Source organism: Carya illinoinensis, chromosome 6 (assembly GCF_018687715.1).
Source record: "Carya illinoinensis cultivar Pawnee chromosome 6, C.illinoinensisPawnee_v1, whole genome shotgun sequence".
Lineage (NCBI taxonomy): Eukaryota > Viridiplantae > Streptophyta > Magnoliopsida > Fagales > Juglandaceae > Carya > Carya illinoinensis.
In genome coordinates, this window is record NC_056757.1 from 16,873,120 (window position 1) to 16,895,312 (window position 22,193).

Sequence of the window (22,193 nt, forward strand, 5' to 3'; positions counted from 1 at the left end):
GGCATAGGGTAGAGTCCGATTAGTTGCAATGCATATGGAGGTGCACCTACGTGGCGATTGGCGGTGACTTGGGAGTTGGAATGACTTTCCTTGTTTCGAAATGTGGTGGATCAAGTCTAATCTTCTATTCACCTCTAAGAATGATCGGAAACAACAATAAAAGTATTAATGTCCATATAAAAATGGTGACAAAGAATTAAAAAGCAAATTATTCTTGAAACAAGGTTTCAACATGAGCAATCAGTTGTAAGTTAATTAATGCCGTTAACACCGGTTACAAGTTTCACTAAGGCTAAATGAGGCACATCTAGGTCTACAATTGGAAGAACGATACAAAAGACACGTCTCTTCGTGTCAGTGCTTCCCATGCTAGAAATGAGCTAGACGGTTAAGGTGGGATACGTTTGATGAGATTTCACTTGAGAAATTAGGGTGAACGGCATAGGCTGGGGTCCGATGAGTTGCAACGCATATGGAGATGCACGTAGGTGCTGATTGGCGGTGACTTGGGAGTTGGAATGACTTTCCTTGTTTCGAAATGTGGTGGATCAAGTCTAATCTTCTATTCACCTCTAAGAATGAAGGGAAACAACAATAAAAGTATTAATGTCCATATAAAAATGGTGACAAAGAATTAAAAAGCAAATTAATCTTGAAACATGGTTTCAACATGAGCAATCAGTTGTAAGTTAATTAATGCCGTTAACACCGGTTACAAGTTTCACCAAGGCTAAATAAGGCACATCTAGGTCTACAATTGGAAGAACGATACAAAAGACAGGTCTCTGCGTGTCAGTGCTTCCCATGCTAGAAATGAGCTAGACGGTTAAGGTGGGATACGTTTGATGAGATTTCACTTGAGAAATTAGTGTGAACGGCATAGGCTGGGGTCCGATGAGTTGCAACGCACATGGAGATGCACGTAGGTGCTGATTGGCAGTGACTTGGGAGTTGGAATGACTTTCCTGGTTTCGAAATGTGGTGGATCAAGTCTAATCTTCTATTCACCTCTAAGAATAATCGGAAACAACAATAAAAGTATTAATGTCCATATAAAAATGGTGACAAAGAATTAAAAACCAAATTAATCTTGAAACATGGTTTCAACATGAGCAATCAGGTGTAAGTTAATTAATGCCGTTAACACCGGTTACAAGTTTCACCAAGGCTAAATTGGGCACATCTAGGTCTACAATTGGAAGAACGATACAAAAGACAGGTCTCTGCGTGTCAGTGCTTCCCATGCTAGAAATGAGCTAGACGGTTATGGTGGGATACGTTTGATGAGATTTCACTTGAGAAATTAGTGTGAACGGCATAGGCTGGGGTCCGATGAGTTGCAACGCACATGGAGATGCACGTAGGTGCTGATTGGCGGTGACTTGGGAGTTGGAATGACTTTCCTTGTTTCGAAATGTGGTGGATCAAGTCTAATCTTCTATTCACCTCTAAGAATGATCGGAAACAACAATAAAAGTATTAATGTCCATATAAAAATGGTGACAAAGAATTAAAAAGCAAATTAATCTTGAAACATGGTTTCAACATGGGCAATCAGTTGTAAGTTAATTAAGGCCGTTAACACCGGTTACAAGTTTCACCAAGGCTAAATTAGGCACATCTAGGTCTACAATTGGAAGAACGATACAAAAGACAGGTCTCTGCGTGTCAGTGCTTCCCATGCTAGAAATGAGCTAGACGGTTAAGGTGGGATACGTTTGATGAGATTTCACTTGAGAAATTAGTGTGAACGGCATAGGCTGGGGTCCGATGAGTTGCAACGCACATGGAGATGCACGTAGGTGCTGATTGGCGGTGACTTGGGAGTTGGAATGACTTTCCTTGTTTCGAAATGTGGTGGATCAAGTCTAATCTTCTATTAACCTCTAAGAAGGATCGGAAACAACAATAAAAGTATTAATGTCCATATAAAAATGGTGACAAAGAATTAAAAAGCAAATTAATCTTGAAACATGGTTTCAACATGAGCAATCAGTTGTAAGTTAATTAATGCCGTTAACACCGGTTACAAGTTTCACCAAGGCTAAATAAGGCACATCTAGGTCTACAATTGGAAGAACGATACAAAAGACAGGTCTCTGCGTGTCAGTGCTTCCCATGCTAGAAATGAGCTAGACGGTTAAGGTGGGATACGTTTGATGAGATTTCACTTGAGAAATTAGTGTGAACGGCATAGGCTGGGGTCCGATGAGTTGCAACGCACATGGAGATGCACGTAGGTGCTGATTGGCAGTGACTTGGGAGTTGGAATGACTTTCCTGGTTTCGAAATGTGGTGGATCAAGTCTAATCTTCTATTCACCTCTAAGAATAATCGGAAACAACAATAAAAGTATTAATGTCCATATAAAAATGGTGACAAAGAATTAAAAACCAAATTAATCTTGAAACATGGTTTCAACATGAGCAATCAGGTGTAAGTTAATTAATGCCGTTAACACCGGTTACAAGTTTCACCAAGGCTAAATTGGGCACATCTAGGTCTACAATTGGAAGAACGATACAAAAGACAGGTCTCTGCGTGTCAGTGCTTCCCATGCTAGAAATGAGCTAGACGGTTATGGTGGGATACGTTTGATGAGATTTCACTTGAGAAATTAGTGTGAACGGCATAGGCTGGGGTCCGATGAGTTGCAACGCACATGGAGATGCACGTAGGTGCTGATTGGCGGTGACTTGGGAGTTGGAATGACTTTCCTTGTTTCGAAATGTGGTGGATCAAGTCTAATCTTCTATTCACCTCTAAGAATGATCGGAAACAACAATAAAAGTATTAATGTCCATATAAAAATGGTGACAAAGAATTAAAAAGCAAATTAATCTTGAAACATGGTTTCAACATGGGCAATCAGTTGTAAGTTAATTAAGGCCGTTAACACCGGTTACAAGTTTCACCAAGGCTAAATTAGGCACATCTAGGTCTACAATTGGAAGAACGATACAAAAGACAGGTCTCTGCGTGTCAGTGCTTCCCATGCTAGAAATGAGCTAGACGGTTAAGGTGGGATACGTTTGATGAGATTTCACTTGAGAAATTAGTGTGAACGGCATAGGCTGGGGTCCGATGAGTTGCAACGCACATGGAGATGCACGTAGGTGCTGATTGGCGGTGACTTGGGAGTTGGAATGACTTTCCTTGTTTCGAAATGTGGTGGATCAAGTCTAATCTTCTATTCACCTCTAAGAATGATCGGAAACAACAATAAAAGTATTAATGTCCATATAAAAATGGTGACAAAGAATTAAAAAGCAAATTAATCTTGAAACATGGTTTCAACATGAGCAATCAGTTGTAAGTTAATTAATGCCGTTAACACCGGTTACAAGTTTCACCAAGGCTAAATAAGGCACATCTAGGTCTACAATTGGAAGAACGATACAAAAGACAGGTCTCTGCGTGTCAATGCTTCCCATGCTAGAAATGAGCTAGACGGTTAAGGTGGGATACGTTTGATGAGATTTCACTTGAGAAATTAGTGTGAACGGCATAGGCTGGGGTCCGATGAGTTGCAACGCACATGGAGATGCACGTAGGTGCTGATTGGCGGTGACTTGGGAGTTGGAACGACTTTCCTTGTTTCAAAATGTGGTGGATCAAGTCTAATCTTCTATTCACCTCTAAGAATGATGGGAAACAACAATAAAAGTATTAATGTCCATATAAAAATGGTGACAAAGAATTAAAAAGCAAATTAATCTTGAAACATGGTTTCAACATGAGCAATCAGTTGTAAGTTAATTAATGCCATTAACACTGGTTACAAGTTTCACCAAGGCTAAATAAGGCACATCTAGGTCTACAATTGGAAGAACGATACAAAAGACAGGTCTCTGCGTGTCAGTGCTTCCCATGCTAGAAATGAGCTAGACGGTTAAGGTGGGATACGTTTGATGAGATTTCACTTGAGAAATTAGTGTGAACGGCATAGGCTGGGGTCCGGTGAGTTGCAACGCACATGGAGATGCACGTAGGTGCTGATTGGCGGTGACTTGGGAGTTGGAATGACTTTCCTTGTTTCGAAATGTGGTGGATCAAGTCTAATCTTCTATTCACCTCTAAGAATGATCGGAAACAACAATAAAAGTATTAATGTCCATATAAAAATGGTGACAAAGAATTAAAAAGCAAATTAATCTTGAAACATGGTTTCAACATGAGCAATCAGTTGTAAGTTAATTAATGCCGTTAACACTGGTTACAAGTTTCACCAAGGCTAAATTAGGCACATCTAGGTCTACAATTGGAAGAACGATACAAAAGACAGGTCTCTGCGTGTCAGTGCTTCCCATGCTAGAAATGAGCTAGACGGTTAAGGTGGGATACGTTTGATGAGATTTCACTTGAGAAAGTAGTGTGAACGGCATAGGCTGGGGTCCGATGAGTTGCAACGCACATGGAGATGCACGTAGGTGCTGATTGGCGGTGACTTGGGAGTTGGAATGACTTTCCTTGTTTCGAAATGTGGTGGATCAAGTCTAATCTTCTATTCACCTCTAAGAATGATCGGAAACAACAATAAAAGAATTAATGTCCATATAAAAATGGTGACAAAGAATTAAAAAGCCAATTAATCTTGAAACATGGTTTCAACATGAGCAATCAGTTGTAAGTTAATTAATGCCGTTAACACCGGTTACAAGTCTCACCAAGGCGAAATTAGGCACATCTAGGTCTACAATTGGAAGAACGATACAAAAGACAGGTCTCTGCGTGTCAGTGCTTCCCATGCTAGAAATGAGCTAGACGGTTAAGGTGGGATACGTTTGATGAGATTTCACTTGAGAAATTAGTGTGAACGGCATAGGCTGGGGTCCGATGAGTTGCAACGCACATGGAGATGCACGTAGGTGCTGATTGGCGGTGACTTGGGAGTTGGAATGACTTTCCGTGTTTGGAAATGTGGTGGATCGAGTCTAATCTTCTATTCACCTCTAAGAATGATCGGAAACAACAATAAAAGTATTAATGTCCATATAAAAATGGTGAGAAAGAATTAAAAAGGAAATTAATTTTGAAACATGGTTTAGAGATGACTAATCACTTGCACGTTGATTAATTGACCTTAACTCCAGTTACAAGCTTAACCAAGGCAAGATAAGGCGGGTACGGCACGTCTTGGGCTTGTGGGAAACGAATGGCATGCCATCTGTGGGTTACAATTGGAAGATTGAAGGAAAAGACGGGTTTGTTTGAGTCAATTCGTCCAATGCTAGACCTGCATTTCGACGGTTAAGGGGGATGCAGTTGCTGAGATTTTCCTTAAGAAAATGGTGTAAACGGCATAGGGTAGAGTCCGATTAGTTGCAATGCATATGGAGGTGCACCTACGTGGCGATTGGCGGTGACTTGGGAGTTGGAATGACTTTCCTTGTTTCGAAATGTGGTGGATCAAGTCTAATCTTCTATTCACCTCTAAGAATGATCGGAAACAACAATAAAAGTATTAATGTCCATATAAAAATGGTGACAAAGAATTAAAAAGCAAATTATTCTTGAAACAAGGTTTCAACATGAGCAATCAGTTGTAAGTTAATTAATGCCGTTAACACCGGTTACAAGTTTCACTAAGGCTAAATAAGGCACATCTAGGTCTACAATTGGAAGAACGATACAAAAGACAAGTCTCTTCGTGTCAGTGCTTCCCATGCTAGAAATGAGCTAGACGGTTAAGGTGGGATACGTTTGATGAGATTTCACTTGAGAAATTAGGGTGAACGGCATAGGCTGGGGTCCGATGAGTTGCAACGCATATGGAGATGCACGTAGGTGCTGATTGGCGGTGACTTGGGAGTTGGAATGACTTTCCTTGTTTCGAAATGTGGTGGATCAAGTCTAATCTTCTATTCACCTCTAAGAATGAAGGGAAACAACAATAAAAGTATTAATGTCCATATAAAAATGGTGACAAAGAATTAAAAAGCAAATTAATCTTGAAACATGGTTTCAACATGAGCAATCAGTTGTAAGTTAATTAATGCCATTAACACCGGTTACAAGTTTCACCAAGGCTCAATTAGGCACATCTAGGTCTACACTTGGAAGAACGATACAAAAGACAGGTCTCTGCGTGTCAGTGCTTCCCATGCTAGAAATGAGCTAGACGGTTAAGGTGGGATACATTTGATGAGATTTCACTTGAGAAATTAGTGTGAACGGCATAGGCTGGGGTCCGATGAGTTGCAACGCACATGGAGATGCACGTAGGTGCTGATTGGCAGTGACTTGGGAGTTGGAATGACTTTCCTGGTTTTGAAATGTGGTGGATCAAGTCTAATCTTCTATTCACCTCTAAGAATAATCGGAAACAACAATAAAAGTATTAATGTCCATATAAAAATGGTGACAAAGAATTAAAAACCAAATTAATCTTGAAACATGGTTTCAACATGAGCAATCAGGTGTAAGTTAATTAATGCCGTTAACACCGGTTACAAGTTTCACCAAGGCTAAATTAGGCACATCTAGGTCTACAATTGGAAGAACGATACAAAAGACAGGTCTCTGCGTGTCAGTGCTTCCCATGCTAGAAATGAGCTAGACGGTTATGGTGGGATACGTTTGATGAGATTTCACTTGAGAAATTAGTGTGAACGGCATAGGCTGGGGTCCGATGAGTTGCAACGCACATGGAGATGCACGTAGGTGCTGATTGGCGGTGACTTGGGAGTTGGAATGACTTTCCTTGTTTCGAAATGTGGTGGATCAAGTCTAATCTTCTATTCACCTCTAAGAATGATCGGAAACAACAATAAAAGTATTATTGTCCATATAAAAATGGTGACAAAGAATTAAAAAGCAAATTAATCTTGAAACATGGTTTCAACATGGGCAATCAGTTGTAAGTTAATTAAGGCTGTTAACACCGGTTACAAGTTTCACCAAAGCTAAATTAGGGACATCTAGGTCTACAATTGGAAGAACGATACAAAAGACAGGTCTCTGCGTGTCAGTGCTTCCCATGCTAGAAATGAGCTAGACGGTTAAGGTGGGATGCGTTTGATGAGATTTCACTTGAGAAATTAGTGTGAACGGCATAGGCTGGGGTCCGATGAGTTGCAACGCACATGGAGATGCACGTAGGTGCTGATTGGCGGTGACTTGGGAGTTGGAATGACTTTCCTTGTTTCGAAATGTGGTGGATCAAGTCTAATCTTCTATTCACCTCTAAGAATGATGGGAAACAACAATAAAAGTATTAATGTCCATATAAAAATGGTGACAAAGAATTAAAAAGCAAATTAATCTTGAAACATGGTTTCAACATGAGCAATCAGTTGTAAGTTAATTAATGCCGTTAACACCGGTTACAAGTTTCACCCAGGCTAAATAAGGCACAACTAGGTCTACAATTGGAAGAACGATACAAAAGACAGGTCTCTGCGTGTCAGTGCTTCCCATGCTAGAAATGAGCTAGACGGTTAAGGTGGGATACGTTTGATGAGATTTCACTTGAGAAATTAGTGTGAACGGCATAGGCTGGGGTCCGATGAGTTGCAACGCACATGGAGATGCACGTAGGTGCTGATTGGCGGTGACTTGGGAGTTGGAATGACTTTCCTTGTTTCGAAATGTGGTGGATCAAGTCTAATCTTCTATTCACCTCTAAGAATGATCGGAAACAACAATAAAAGTATTAATGTCCATATAAAAATGGTGACAAAGAATTAAAAAGCAAATTAATCTTGAAACATGGTTTCAACATGGGCAATCAGTTGTAAGTTAATTAATGCCGTTAACACCGGATACAAGTTTCACCAAGGCTAAATTAGGCACATCTAGGTCTAGAATTGGAAGAACGATAGAAAAGACAGGTCTCTGCGTGTCAGTGCTTCCCATGCTAGAAATGAGCTAGACGGTTAAGGTGGGATACGTTTGATGAGATTTCACTTGAGAAATTAGTGTGAACGGCATAGGCTGGGGTCCGATGAGTTGCAACGCACATGGAGATGCACGTAGGTGCTGATTGGCGGTGACTTGGGAGTTGGAATGACTTTCCTTGTTTCGAAATGTGGTGGATCAAGTCTAATCTTCTATTCACCTCTAAGAATGATGGGAAACAACAATAAAAGTATTAATGTCCATATAAAAATGGTGACAAAGAATTAAAAAGCAAATTAATCTTGAAACATGGTTTCAACATGAGCAATCAGTTGTAAGTTAATTAATGCCGTTAACACCGGTTACAAGTTTCACCCAGGCTAAATAAGGCACAACTAGGTCTACAATTGGAAGAACGATACAAAAGACAGGTCTCTGCGTGTCAGTGCTTCCCATGCTAGAAATGAGCTAGACGGTTAAGGTGGGATACGTTTGATGAGATTTCACTTGAGAAATTAGTGTGAACGGCGTAGGCTGGGGTCCGATGAGTTACAACGCACATGCAGATGCACGTTGGTGCTGATTGGTGGTGACTTGGGAGTTGGAATGACTTTCCTTGTTTCGAAATGTGGTGGATCAAGTCTAATCTTCTATTCACCTCTAAGAATGATCGGAAACAACAATAAAAGTATTAATGTCCATATAAAAATGGTGACAAAGAATTAAAAAGCAAATTAATCTTGAAACATGGTTTCAACGTGAGCAATCAGTTGTAAGTTATTTAATGCCGTTAACACCGGTTACAAGTTTCACCAAGGCTAAATAAGGCACATCTAGGTCTACAATTGGAAGAACGATACAAAAGACAGGTCTCTGCGTGTCAGTGCTTCCCATGCTAGAAATGAGATAGACGGTTAAGGTGGGATACGTTTGATGAGATTTCACTTGAGAAATTAGTGTGAACGGCATAGGCTGGGGTCCGATGAGTTGCAACGCACATGGAGATGCACGTAGGTGCTGATTGGCGGTGACTTGGGAGTTGGAACGACTTTCCTTGTTTCGAAATGTGGTGGATCAAGTCTAATCTTCTATTCACCTCTAAGAATGATGGGAAACAACAATAAAAGTATTAATGTCCATATAAAAATGGTGACAAAGAATTAAAAAGCAAATTAATCTTGAAACATGGTTTCAACATGAGCAATCAGCTGTAAGTTAATTAATGCCGTTAACACCGGTTACAAGTTTCACCAAGGCTAAATAAGGCACATCTAGGTCTACAATTGGAAGAACGATACAAAAGACAGGTCTCTGCGTGTCAGTGCTTCCCATGCTAGAAATGAGCTAGACGGTTAAGGTGGGATACGTTTGATGAGATTTCACTTGAGAAATTAGTGTGAACGGCATAGGCTGGGGTCCGGTGAGTTGCAACGCACATGGAGATGCACGTAGGTGCTGATTGGCGGTGACTTGGGAGTTGGAATGACTTTCCTTGTTTCGAAATGTGGTGGATCAAGTCTAATCTTCTATTCACCTCTAAGAATGATCGGAAACAACAATAAAAGTATTAATGTCCATATAAAAATGGTGACAAGGAATTAAAAAGTAAATTAATCTTGAAACATGGTTTCAACATGAGCAATCAGTTGTAAGTTAATTAATGCCGTTAACACCGGTTACAAGTTTCACCAAGGCTAAATAAGGCACATCTAGGTCTACAATTGGAAGAACGATACAAAAGACAGGTCTCTGCGTGTCAGTGCTTCCCATGCTAGAAATGAGCTAGACGGCTAAGGTGGGATACGTTCGATGAGATTTCACTTGAGAAATTAGTGTGAACGGCATAGGCTGGGGTCCGATGAGTTGCAACGCACATGGAGATGCACGTTGGTGCTGATTGGCGGTGACTTGGGAGTTGGAATGACTTTCCTTGTTTCGAAATGTGGTGGATCAAGTCTAATCTTCTATTCACCTCTAAGAATGATCGGAAACAACAATAAAAGTATTAATGTCCATATAAAAATGGTGACAAAGAATTAAAAAGCAAATTAATCTTGAAACATGGTTTCAACATGAGCAATCAGTTGTAAGTTAATTAATGCCGTTAACACCGGTTACAAGTTTCACCAAGGCTAAATAAGGCACATCTAGGTCTACAATTGGAAGAACGATACAAAAGACAGGTCTCTGCGTGTCAGTGCTTCCCATGCTAGAAATGAGCTAGACGGTTAAGGTGGGATACGTTTGATGAGATTTCACTTGAGAAATTAGTGTGAACGGCATAGGCTGGGGTCCGGTGAGTTGCAACGCACATGGAGATGCACGTTGGTGCTGATTGGCGGTGACTTGGGAGTTGGAATGACTTTCCTTGTTTCGAAATGTGGTGGATCAAGTCTAATCTTCTATTCACCTCTAAGAATGATCGGAAACAACAATAAAAGTATTAATGTCCATATAAAAATGGTGACAAGGAATTAAAAAGTAAATTAATCTTGAAACATGGTTTCAACATGAGCAATCAGTTGTAAGTTAATTAATGCCGTTAACACCGGTTACAAGTTTCACCAAGGCTAAATAAGGCACATCTAGGTCTACAATTGGAAGAACGATACAAAAGACAGGTCTCTGCGTGTCAGTGCTTCCCATGCTAGAAATGAGCTAGACGGTTAAGGTGGGATACGTTTGATGAGATTTCACTTGAGAAATTAGTGTGAACGGCATAGGCTGGGGTCCGGTGAGTTGCAACGCACATGGAGATGCACGTAGGTGCTGATTGGCGGTGACTTGGGAGTTGGAATGACTTTCCTTGTTTCGAAATGTGGTGGATCAAGTCTAATCTTCTATTCACCTCTAAGAATGATGGGAAACAACAATAAAAGTATTAATGTCCATATAAAAATGGTGACAAAGAATTAAAAAGCAAATTAATCTTGAAACATGGTTTCAACATGAGCAATCAGTTGTAAGTTAATTAATGCCGTTAACACCGGTTACAAGTTTCACCCAGGCTAAATAAGGCACAACTAGGTCTACAATTGGAAGAACGATACAAAAGACAGGTCTCTGCGTGTCAGTGCTTCCCATGCTAGAAATGAGCTAGACGGTTAAGGTGGGATACGTTTGATGAGATTTCACTTGAGAAATTAGTGTGAACGGCGTAGGCTGGGGTCCGATGAGTTGCAACGCACATGCAGATGCACGTTGGTGCTGATTGGCGGTGACTTGGGAGTTGGAATGACTTTCCTTGTTTCGAAATGTGGTGGATCAAGTCTAATCTTCTATTCACCTCTAAGAATGATCGGAAACAACAATAAAAGTATTAATGTCCATATAAAAATGGTGACAAAGAATTAAAAAGCAAATTAATCTTGAAACATGGTTTCAACATGAGCAATCAGTTGTAAGTTAATTAATGCCGTTAACACCGGTTACAAGTTTCACCAAGGCTAAATAAGGCACATCTAGGTCTACAATTGGAAGAACGATACAAAAGACAGGTCTCTGCGTGTCAGTGCTTCCCTTGCTAGAAATGAGCTAGACGGTTAAGGTGGGATACGTTCGATGAGATTTCACTTGAGAAATTAGTGTGAACGGCATAGGCTGGGGTCCGATGAGTTGCAACGCACATGGAGATGCACGTAGGTGCTGATTGGCGGTGACTTGGGAGTTGGAATGAGTTTCCTTGTTTCGAAATGTGGTGGATCAAGTCTAATCTTCTATTCACCTCTAAGAATGATCGGAAACAACAATAAAAGTATTAATGTCCATATAAAAATGGTGACAAAGAATTAAAACGCAAATTAATCTTGAAACATGGTTTCAACATGAGCAATCAGTTGTAAGTTAATTAATGCCGTTAACACCGGTTACAAGTTTCACCAAGGCTAAATAAGGCACATCTAGGTCTACAATTGGAAGAACGATACAAAAGACAGGTCTCTGCGTGTCAGTGCTTCCCATGCTAGAAATGAGCTAGACGGTTAAGGTGGGATACGTTTGATGAGATTTCACTTGAGAAATTAGTGTGAACGGCATAGGCTGGGGTCCGGTGAGTTGCAACGCACATGGAGATGCACGTAGTTGCTGATTGGCGGTGACTTGGGAGTTGGAATGACTTTCCTTGTTTCGAAATGTGGTGGATCAAGTCTAATCTTCTATTCACCTCTAAGAATGATCGGAAACAACAATAAAAGTATTAATGTCCATATAAAAATGGTGACAAGGAATTAAAAAGTAAATTAATCTTGAAACATGGTTTCAACATGAGCAATCAGTTGTAAGTTAATTAATGCCGTTAACACCGGTTACAAGTTTCACCAAGGCTAAATAAGGCACATCTAGGTCTACAATTGGAAGAACGATACAAAAGACAGGTCTCTGCGTGTCAGTGCTTCCCATGCTAGAAATAAGCTAGACGGTTAAGGTGGGATACGTTTGATGAGATTTCACTTGAGAAATTAGTGTGAACGGCATAGGCTGGGGTCCGATGAGTTGCAACGCACATGGAGATGCACGTAGGTGCTGATTGGCGGTGACTTGGGAGTTGGAATGAGTTTCCTTGTTTCGAAATGTGGTGGATCAAGTCTAATCTTCTATTCACCTCTAAGAATGATCGGAAACAACAATAAAAGTATTAATGTCCATATAAAAATGGTGACAAAGAATTAAAAAGCAAATTAATCTTGAAACATGGTTTCAACATGAGCAATCAGTTGTAAGTTAATTCATGCCATTAACACCGGTTACAAGTTTCACCAAGGCTAAATAAGGCACATCTAGGTCTACAATTGGAAGAACGATACAAAAGACAGGTCTCTGCGTGTCAGTGCTTCCCATGCTAGAAATCAGCTAGACGGTTAAGGTGGGATACGTTTGATGAGATTTCACTTGAGAAATTAGTGTGAACGGCATAGGCTAGAGTCCGATTAGTTGCAACGCACATGGAGATGCACGTAGGTGCTGATTGACGGTGGCTTGGGAGTTGGAATGACTTTCCTTGTTTCGAAATGTGGTGGATCAAGTCTAATCTTCTATTCACCTCTAAGAATGATCGGAAACAACAATAAAAGTATTAATGTCCATATAAAAATGGTGACAAAGAATTAAAAAGCAAATTAATCTTGAAACATGGTTTCAACATGAGCAATCAGTTGTAAGTTAATTAATGCCGTTAACACCGGTTACAAGTTTCACCAAGGCTAAATAAGGCACATCTAGGTCTACAATTGGAAGAACGATACAAAAGACAGGTCTCTGCGTGTCAGTGCTTCCCATGCTAGAAATGAGCTAGACGGTTAAGGTGGGATACGTTTGATGAGATTTCACTTGAGAAATTAGTGTGAACGGCATAGGCTGGGGTCCGGTGAGTTGCAACGCACATGGAGATGCACGTAGGTGCTGATTGGCGGTGACTTGGGAGTTGGAATGACTTTCCTTGTTTCGAAATGTGGTGGATCAAGTCTAATCTTCTATTCACCTCTAAGAATGATCGGAAACAACAATAAAAGTATTAATGTCCATATAAAAATGGTGACAAGGAATTAAAAAGTAAATTAATCTTGAAACATGGTTTCAACATGAGCAATCAGTTGTAAGTTAATTAATGCCGTTAACACCGGTTACAAGTTTCACCAAGGCTAAATAAGGCACATCTAGGTCTACAATTGGAAGAACGATACAAAAGACAGGTCTCTGCGTGTCAGTGCTTCCCATGCTAGAAATAAGCTAGACGGTTAAGGTGGGATACGTTTGATGAGATTTCACTTGAGAAATTAGTGTGAACGGCATAGGCTGGGGTCCGATGAGTTGCAACGCACATGGAGATGCACGTAGGTGCTGATTGGCGGTGACTTGGGAGTTGGAATGAGTTTCCTTGTTTCGAAATGTGGTGGATCAAGTCTAATCTTCTATTCACCTCTAAGAATGATCGGAAACAACAATAAAAGTATTATTGTCCATATAAAAATGGTGACAAAGAATTAAAAAGCAAATTAATCTTGAAACATGGTTTCAACATGAGCAATCAGTTGTAAGTTAATTAATGCCATTAACACCGGTTACAAGTTTCACCAAGGCTAAATAAGGCACATCTAGGTCTACAATTGGAAGAACGATACAAAAGACAGGTCTCTGCGTGTCAGTGCTTCCCATGCTAGAAATCAGCTAGACGGTTAAGGTGGGATACGTTTGATGAGATTTCACTTGAGAAATTAGTGTGAACGGCATAGGCTAGAGTCCGATTAGTTGCAACGCACATGGAGATGCACGTAGGTGCTGATTGACGGTGACTTGGGAGTTGGAATGACTTTCCTTGTTTCGAAATGTGGTGGATCAAGTCTAATCTTCTATTCACCTCTAAGAATGATCGGAAACAACAATAAAAGTATTAATGTCCATATAAAAATGGTGACAAAGAATTAAAAAGCAAATTAATCTTGAAACATGGTTTCAAGATGAGCAATCAGTTGTAAGTTAATTAATGCCGTTAACACCGGTTACAAGTTTCACCAAGGCTAAATAAGGCACATCTAGGTCTACAATTGGAAGAACGATACAAAAGACAGGTCTCTGCGTGTCAGTGCTTTCCATGCTAGAAATAAGCTAGACGGTTAAGGTGGGATACGTTTGATGAGATTTCACTTGAGAAATTAGTGTGAACGGCATAGGCTGGGGTCCGATGAGTTGCAACGCACATGGAGATGCACGTAGGTGCTGATTGGCGGTGACTTGGGAGTTGGAATGACTTTCCTTGTTTCGAAATGTGGTGGATCAAGTCTAATCTTCTATTCACCTCTAAGAATGATCGGAAACAACAATAAAAGTATTAATGTCCATATAAAAATGGTGACAAAGAATTAAAAAGCAAATTAATCTTGAAACATGGTTTCAACATGAGCAATCAGTTGTAAGTTAATTAATGCCGTTAACACCGGTTACAAGTTTCACCAAGGCTAAATAAGGCACATCTAGGTCTACAATTGGAAGAACGATACAAAAGACAGGTCTCTGCGTGTCAGTGCTTCCCATGCTAGAAATGAGCTAGACGGTTAAGGTGGGATACGTTTGATGAGATTTCACTTGAGAAATTAGTGTGAACGGCATAGGCTGGGGTCCGATGAGTTGCAACGCACATGGAGATGCACGTAGGTGCTGATTGGCGGTGACTTGGGAGTTGGAATGACTTTCCTTGTTTCGAAATGTGGTGGATCAAGTCTAATCTTCTATTCACCTCTAAGAATGATCGAAAACAACAATAAAAGTATTAATGTCCATATAAAAATAGTGACAAGGAATTAAAAAGTAAATTAATCTTGAAACATGGTTTCAACATGAGCAATCAGTTGTAAGTTAATTAATGCCGTTAACACCGGTTACAAGTTTCACCAAGGCTAAATAAGGCACATCTAGGTCTACAATTGGAAGAACGATACAAAAGACAGGTCTCTGCGTGTCAGTGCTTCCCATGCTAGAAATGAGCTAGACGGTTAAGGTGGGATACGTTTGATGAGATTTCACTTGAGAAATTAGTGTGAACGGCATAGGCTGGGGTCCGGTGAGTTGCAACGCACATGGAGATGCACGTAGGTGCTGATTGGCGGTGACTTGGGAGTTGGAACGACTTTCCTTGTTTCGAAATGTGGTGGATCAAGTCTAATCTTCTATTCACCTCTAAGAATGATCGGAAACAACAATAAAAGTATTAATGTCCATATAAAAATGGTGACGAGGAATTAAAAAGTAAATTAATCTTGAAACATGGTTTCAACATGAGCAATCAGTTGTAAGTTAATTAATGCCGTTAACACCGGTTACAAGTTTCACCAAGGCTAAATAAGGCACATCTAGGTCTACAATTGGAAGAACGATACAAAAGACAGGTCTCTGCGTGTCAGTGCTTCCCATGCTAGAAATGAGCTAGACGGTTAAGGTGGGATACGTTCGATGAGATTTCACTTGAGAAATTAGTGTGAACGGCATAGGCTGGGGTCCGATGAGTTGCAACGCACATGGAGATGCACGTAGGTGCTGATTGGCGGTGACTTGGGAGTTGGAATGAGTTTCCTTGTTTCGAAATGTGGTGGATCAAGTCTAATCTTCTATTCACCTCTAAGAATGATCGGAAACAACAATAAAAGTATTAATGTCCATATAAAAATGGTGACAAAGAATTAAAAAGCAAATTAATCTTGAAACATGGTTTCAACATGAGCAATCAGTTGTAAGTTAATTAATGCCGTTAACACCGGTTACAAGTTTCACCAAGGCTAAATAAGGCACATCTAGGTCTACAATTGGAAGAACGATACAAAAGACAGGTCTCTGCGTGTCAGTGCTTCCCATGCTAGAAATGAGCTAGACGGTTAAGGTGGGATACGTTTAATGAGATTTCACTTGAGAAATTAGTGTGAACGGCATAGGCTGGGGTCCGGTGAGTTGCAACGCACATGGAGATGCACGTAGGTGCTGATTGGCGGTGACTTGGGAGTTGGAATGACTTTCCTTGTTTCGAAATGTGGTGGATCAAGTCTAATCTTCTATTCACCTCTAAGAATGATGGGAAACAACAATAAAAGTATTAATGTCCATATAAAAATGGTGACAAAGAATTAAAAAGCAAATTAATCTTGAAACATGGTTTCAACATGAGCAATCAGTTGTAAGTTAATTAATGCCGTTAACACCGGTTACAAGTTTCACCCAGGCTAAATAAGGCACAACTAGGTCTACAATTGGAAGAACGATACAAAAGACAGGTCTCTGCGTGTCAGTGCTTCCCATGCTAGAGATGAGCTAGACGGTTAAGGTGGGATACGTTTGATGAGATTTCACTTGAGAAATTAGTGTGAACGGCGTAGGCTGGGGTCCGATGAGTTGCAACGCACATGTAGATGCACGTTGGTGCTGATTGGCGGTGACTTGGGAGTTGGAATGACTTTCCTTGTTTCGAAATGTGGTGGATCAAGTCTAATCTTCTATTCACCTCTAAGAATGATCGGAAACAACAATAAAAGTATGAATGTCCATATAAAAATGGTGACAAAGAATTAAAAAGCAAATTAATCTTGAAACATGGTTTCAACATGAGCAATCAGTTGTAAGTTAATTAATGCCGTTAACACCGGTTACAAGTTTCACCAAGGCTAAATAAGGCACATCTAGGTCTACAATTGGAAGAACGATACAAAAGACAGGTCTCTGCGTGTCAGTGCTTCCCATGCTAGAAATGAGCTAGACGGTTAAGGTGGGATACGTTTGATGAGATTTCACTTGAGAAATTAGTGTGAACGGCATAGGCTGGGGTCCGATGAGTTGCAACGCACATGGAGATGCACGTAGGTGCTGATTGGCGGTGACTTGGGAGTTGGAACGACTTTCCTTGTTTCGAAATGTGGTGGATCGAGTCTAATCTTCTATTCACCTCTAAGAATGATGGGAAACAACAATAAAAGTATTAATGTCCATATAAAAATGGTGACAAAGAATTAAAAAGCAAATTAATCTTGAAACATGGTTTCAACATGAGCAATCAGCTGTAAGTTAATTAATGCCGTTAACACCGGTTACAAGTTTCACCAAGGCTAAATAAGGCACATCTAGGTCTACAATTGGAAGAACGATACAAAAGACAGGTCTCTGCGTGTCAGTGCTTCCCATGCTAGAAATGAGCTAGACGGTTAAGGTGGGATACGTTTGATGAGATTTCACTTGAGAAATTAGTGTGAACGGCATAGGCTGGGGTCCGGTGAGTTGCAACGCACATGGAGATGCACGTAGGTGCTGATTGGCGATGACTTGGGAGTTGGAATGACTTTCCTTGTTTCGAAATGTGGTGGATCAAGTCTAATCTTCTATTCACCTCTAAGAATGATCGGAAACAACAATAAAAGTATTAATGTCCATATAAAAATGGTGACAAGGAATTAAAAAGTAAATTAATCTTGAAACATGATTTCAACATGAGCAATCAGTTGTAAGTTAATTAATGCCATTAACACCGGTTACAAGTTTCACCAAGGCTAAATAAGGCACATCTAGGTCTACAATTGGAAGAACGATACAAAAGACAGGTCTCTGCGTGTCAGTGCTTCCCATGCTAGAAATGAGCTAGACGGTTAAGGTGGGATACGTTCGATGAGATTTCACTTGAGAAATTAGTGTGAACGGCATAGGCTGGGGTCCGATGAGTTGCAACGCACATGGAGATGCACGTAGGTGCTGATTGGCGGTGACTTGGGAGTTGGAATGAGTTTCCTTGTTTCGAAATGTGGTGGATCAAGTCTAATCTTCTATTCACCTCTAAGAATGATCGGAAACAACAATAAAAGTATTAATGTCCATATAAAAATGGTGACAAAGAATTAAAAAGCCAATTAATCTTGAAACATGGTTTCAACATGAGCAATCAGTTGTAAGTTAATTAATGCCGTTAACACCGGTTACAAGTTTCACCAAGGCTAAATAAGGCACATCTAGGTCTACAATTGGAAGAACGATACAAAAGACAGGTCTCTGCGTGTCAGTGCTTCCCATGCTAGAAATCAGCTAGACGGTAAAGGTGGGATACGTTTGATGAGATTTCACTTGAGAAATTAGTGTGAACGGCATAGGCTAGAGTCCGATTAGTTGCAACGCACATGGAGATGCACGTAGGTGCTGATTGGCGGTGACTTGGGAGTTGGAATGACTTTCCTTGTTTCGAAATGTGGTGGATCAAGTCTAATCTTCTATTCACCTCTAAGAATGATCGGAAACAACAATAAAAGTATTAATGTCCATATAAAAATGGTGACAAAGAATTAAAAAGCAAATTAATCTTGAAACATGGTTTCAAGATGAGCAATCAGTTGTAAGTTAATTAATGCCGTTAACACCGGTTACAAGTTTCACCAAGGCTAAATAAGGCACATCTAGGTCTACAATTGGAAGAACGATACAAAAGACAGGTCTCTGCGTGTCAGTGCTTCCCATGCTAGAAATAAGCTAGACGGTTAAGGTGGGATACGTTTGATGAGATTTCACTTGAGAAATTAGTGTGAACGGCATAGGCTGGGGTCCGATGAGTTGCAACGCACATGGAGATGCACGTAGGTGCTGATTGGCGGTGACTTGGGAGTTGGAATGAGTTTCCTTGTTTCGAAATGTGGTGGATCAAGTCTAATCTTCTATTCACCTCTAAGAATGATCGGAAACAATAATAAAAGTATTAATGTCCATATAAAAATGGTGACAAGGAATTAAAAAGTAAATTAATCTTGAAACATGGTTTCAACATGAGCAATCAGTTGTAAGTTAATTAATGCCGTTAACACCGGTTACAAGTTTCACCAAGGCTAAATAAGGCACATCTAGGTCTACAATTGGAAGAACGATACAAAAGACAGGTCTCTGCGTGTCAGTGCTTCCCATGCTAGAAATGAGCTAGACGGTTAAGGTGGGATACGTTCGATGAGATTTCACTTGAGAAATTAGTGTGAACGGCGTAGGCTGGGGTCCGATGAGTTGCAACGCACATCCAGATGCTGGCGGTGACTTGGGAGTTGGAATGACTTTCCTTGTTTCGAAATGTGGTGGATCAAGTCTAATCTTCTATTCACCTCTAAGAATGATCGGAAACAACAATAAAAGTATGAATGTCCATATAAAAATGGTGACAAAGAATTAAAAAGCAAATTAATCTTGAAACATGGTTTCAACATGAGCAATCAGTTGTAAGTTAATTAATGCCGTTAACACCGGTTACAAGTTTCACCAAGGCTAAATAAGGCACATCTAGGTCTACAATTGGAAGAACGATACAAAAGACAGGTCTCTGCGTGTCAGTGCTTCCCATGCTAGAAATGAGCTAGACGGTTAAGGTGGGATACGTTTGATGAGATTTCACTTGAGAAATTAGTGTGAACGGCATAGGCTGGGGTCCGATGAGTTGCAACGCACATGGAGATGCACGTAGGTGCTGATTGGCGGTGACTTGGGAGTTGGAACGACTTTCCTTGTTTCGAAATGTGGTGGATCAAGTCTAATCTTCTATTCACCTCTAAGAATGATGGGAAACAACAATAAAAGTATTAATGTCCATATAAAAATGGTGACAAAGAATTAAAAAGCAAATTAATCTTGAAACATGGTTTCAACATGAGCAATCAGCTGTAAGTTAATTAATGCCGTTAACACCGGTTACAAGTTTCACCAAGGCTAAATAAGGCACATCTAGGTCTACAATTGGAAGAACGATACAAAAGACAGGTCTCTGCGTGTCAGTGCTTCCCATGCTAGAAATGAGCTAGACGGTTAAGGTGGGATACGTTTGATGAGATTTCACTTGAGAAATTAGTGTGAACGGCATAGGCTGGGGTCCGGTGAGTTGCAACGCACATGGAGATGCACGTAGGTGCTGATTGGCGGTGACTTGGGAGTTGGAATGACTTTCCTTGTTTCGAAATGTGGTGGATCAAGTCTAATCTTCTATTCACCTCTAAGAATGATCGGAAACAACAATAAAAGTATTAATGTCCATATAAAAATGGTGACAAGGAATTAAAAAGTAAATTAATCTTGAAACATGGTTTCAACATGAGCAATCAGTTGTAAGTTAATTAATGCCGTTAACACCGGTTACAAGTTTCACCAAGGCTAAATAAGGCACATCTAGGTCTACAATTGGAAGAACGATACAAAAGACAGGTCTCTGCGTGTCAGTGCTTCCCATGCTAGAAATGAGCTAGACGGTTAAGGTGGGATACGTTCGATGAGATTTCACTTGAGAAATTAGTGTGAACGGCATAGGCTGGGGTCCGATGAGTTGCAACGCACATGGAGATGCACGTAGGTGCTGATTGGCGGTGACTTGGGAGTTGGAATGAGTTTCCTTGTTTCGAAATGTGGTGGATCAAGTCTAATCTTCTATTCACCTCTAAGAATGATCGGAAACAACAATAAAAGTATTAATGTCCATATAAAAATGGTGACAAAGAATTAAAAAGCAAATTAATCCTGAAACATGGTTTCAACATGAGCAATCAGTTGTAAGTTAATTAATGCCGTTAACACCGGTTACAAGTTTCACCAAGTCTAAATAAGGCACATCTAGGTCTACAATTGGAAGAACGATACAAAAGACAGGTCTCTGCGTGTCAGTGCTTCCCATGCTAGAAATGAGCTAGACGGTTAAGGTGGGATACGTTTGATGAGATTTCACTTGAGAAATTAGTGTGAACGGCATAGGCTGGGGTCCGGTTAGTTGCAACGCACATGGAGATGCACGTAGGTGCTGATTGGCGGTGACTTGGGAGTTGGAACGACTTTCCTTGTTTCGAAATGTGGTGGATCAAGTCTAATCTTCTATTCACCTCTAAGAATGATGGGAAACAACAATAAAAGTATTAATGTCCATATAAAAATGGTGACAAAGAATTAAAAAGCAAATTAATCTTGAAACATGGTTTCAACATGAGCAATCAGCTGTAAGTTAATTAATGCCGTTAACACCGGTTACAAGTTTCACCAAGGCTAAATAAGGCACATCTAGGTCTACAATTGGAAGAACGATACAAAAGACAGGTCTCTGCGTGTCAGTGCTTCCCATGCTAGAAATGAGCTAGACGGTTAAGGTGGGATACGTTTGATGAGATTTCACTTGAGAAATTAGTGTGAACGGCATAGGCTGGGGTCCGGTGAGTTGCAACGCACATGGAGATGCACGTAGGTGCTGATTGGCGGTGACTTGGGAGTTGGAATGACTTTCCTTGTTTCGAAATGTGGTGGATCAAGTCTAATCTTCTATTCACCTCTAAGAATGATCGGAAACAACAATAAAAGTATTAATGTCCATATAAAAATGGTGACAAGGAATTAAAAAGTAAATTAATCTTGAAACATGGTTTCAACATGAGCAATCAGTTGTAAGTTAATTAATGCCGTTAACACTGGTTACAAGTTTCACCAAGGCTAAATAAGGCACATCTAGGTCTACAATTGGAAGAACGATACAAAAGACAGGTCTCTGCGTGTCAGTGCTTCCCATGCTAGAAATGAGCTAGACGGTTAAGGTGGGATACGTTCGATGAGATTTCACTTGAGAAATTAGTGTGAACGGCATAGGCTGGGGTCCGATGAGTTGCAACGCACATGGAGATGCACGTAGGTGCTGATTGGCGGTGACTTGGGAGTTGGAATGAGTTTCCTTGTTTCGAAATGTGGTGGATCAAGTCTAATCTTCTATTCACCTCTAAGAATGATCGGAAACAACAATAAAAGTATTAATGTCCATATAAAAATGGTGACAAAGAATTAAAAAGCAAATTAATCCTGAAACATGGTTTCAACATGAGCAATCAGTTGTAAGTTAATTAATGCCG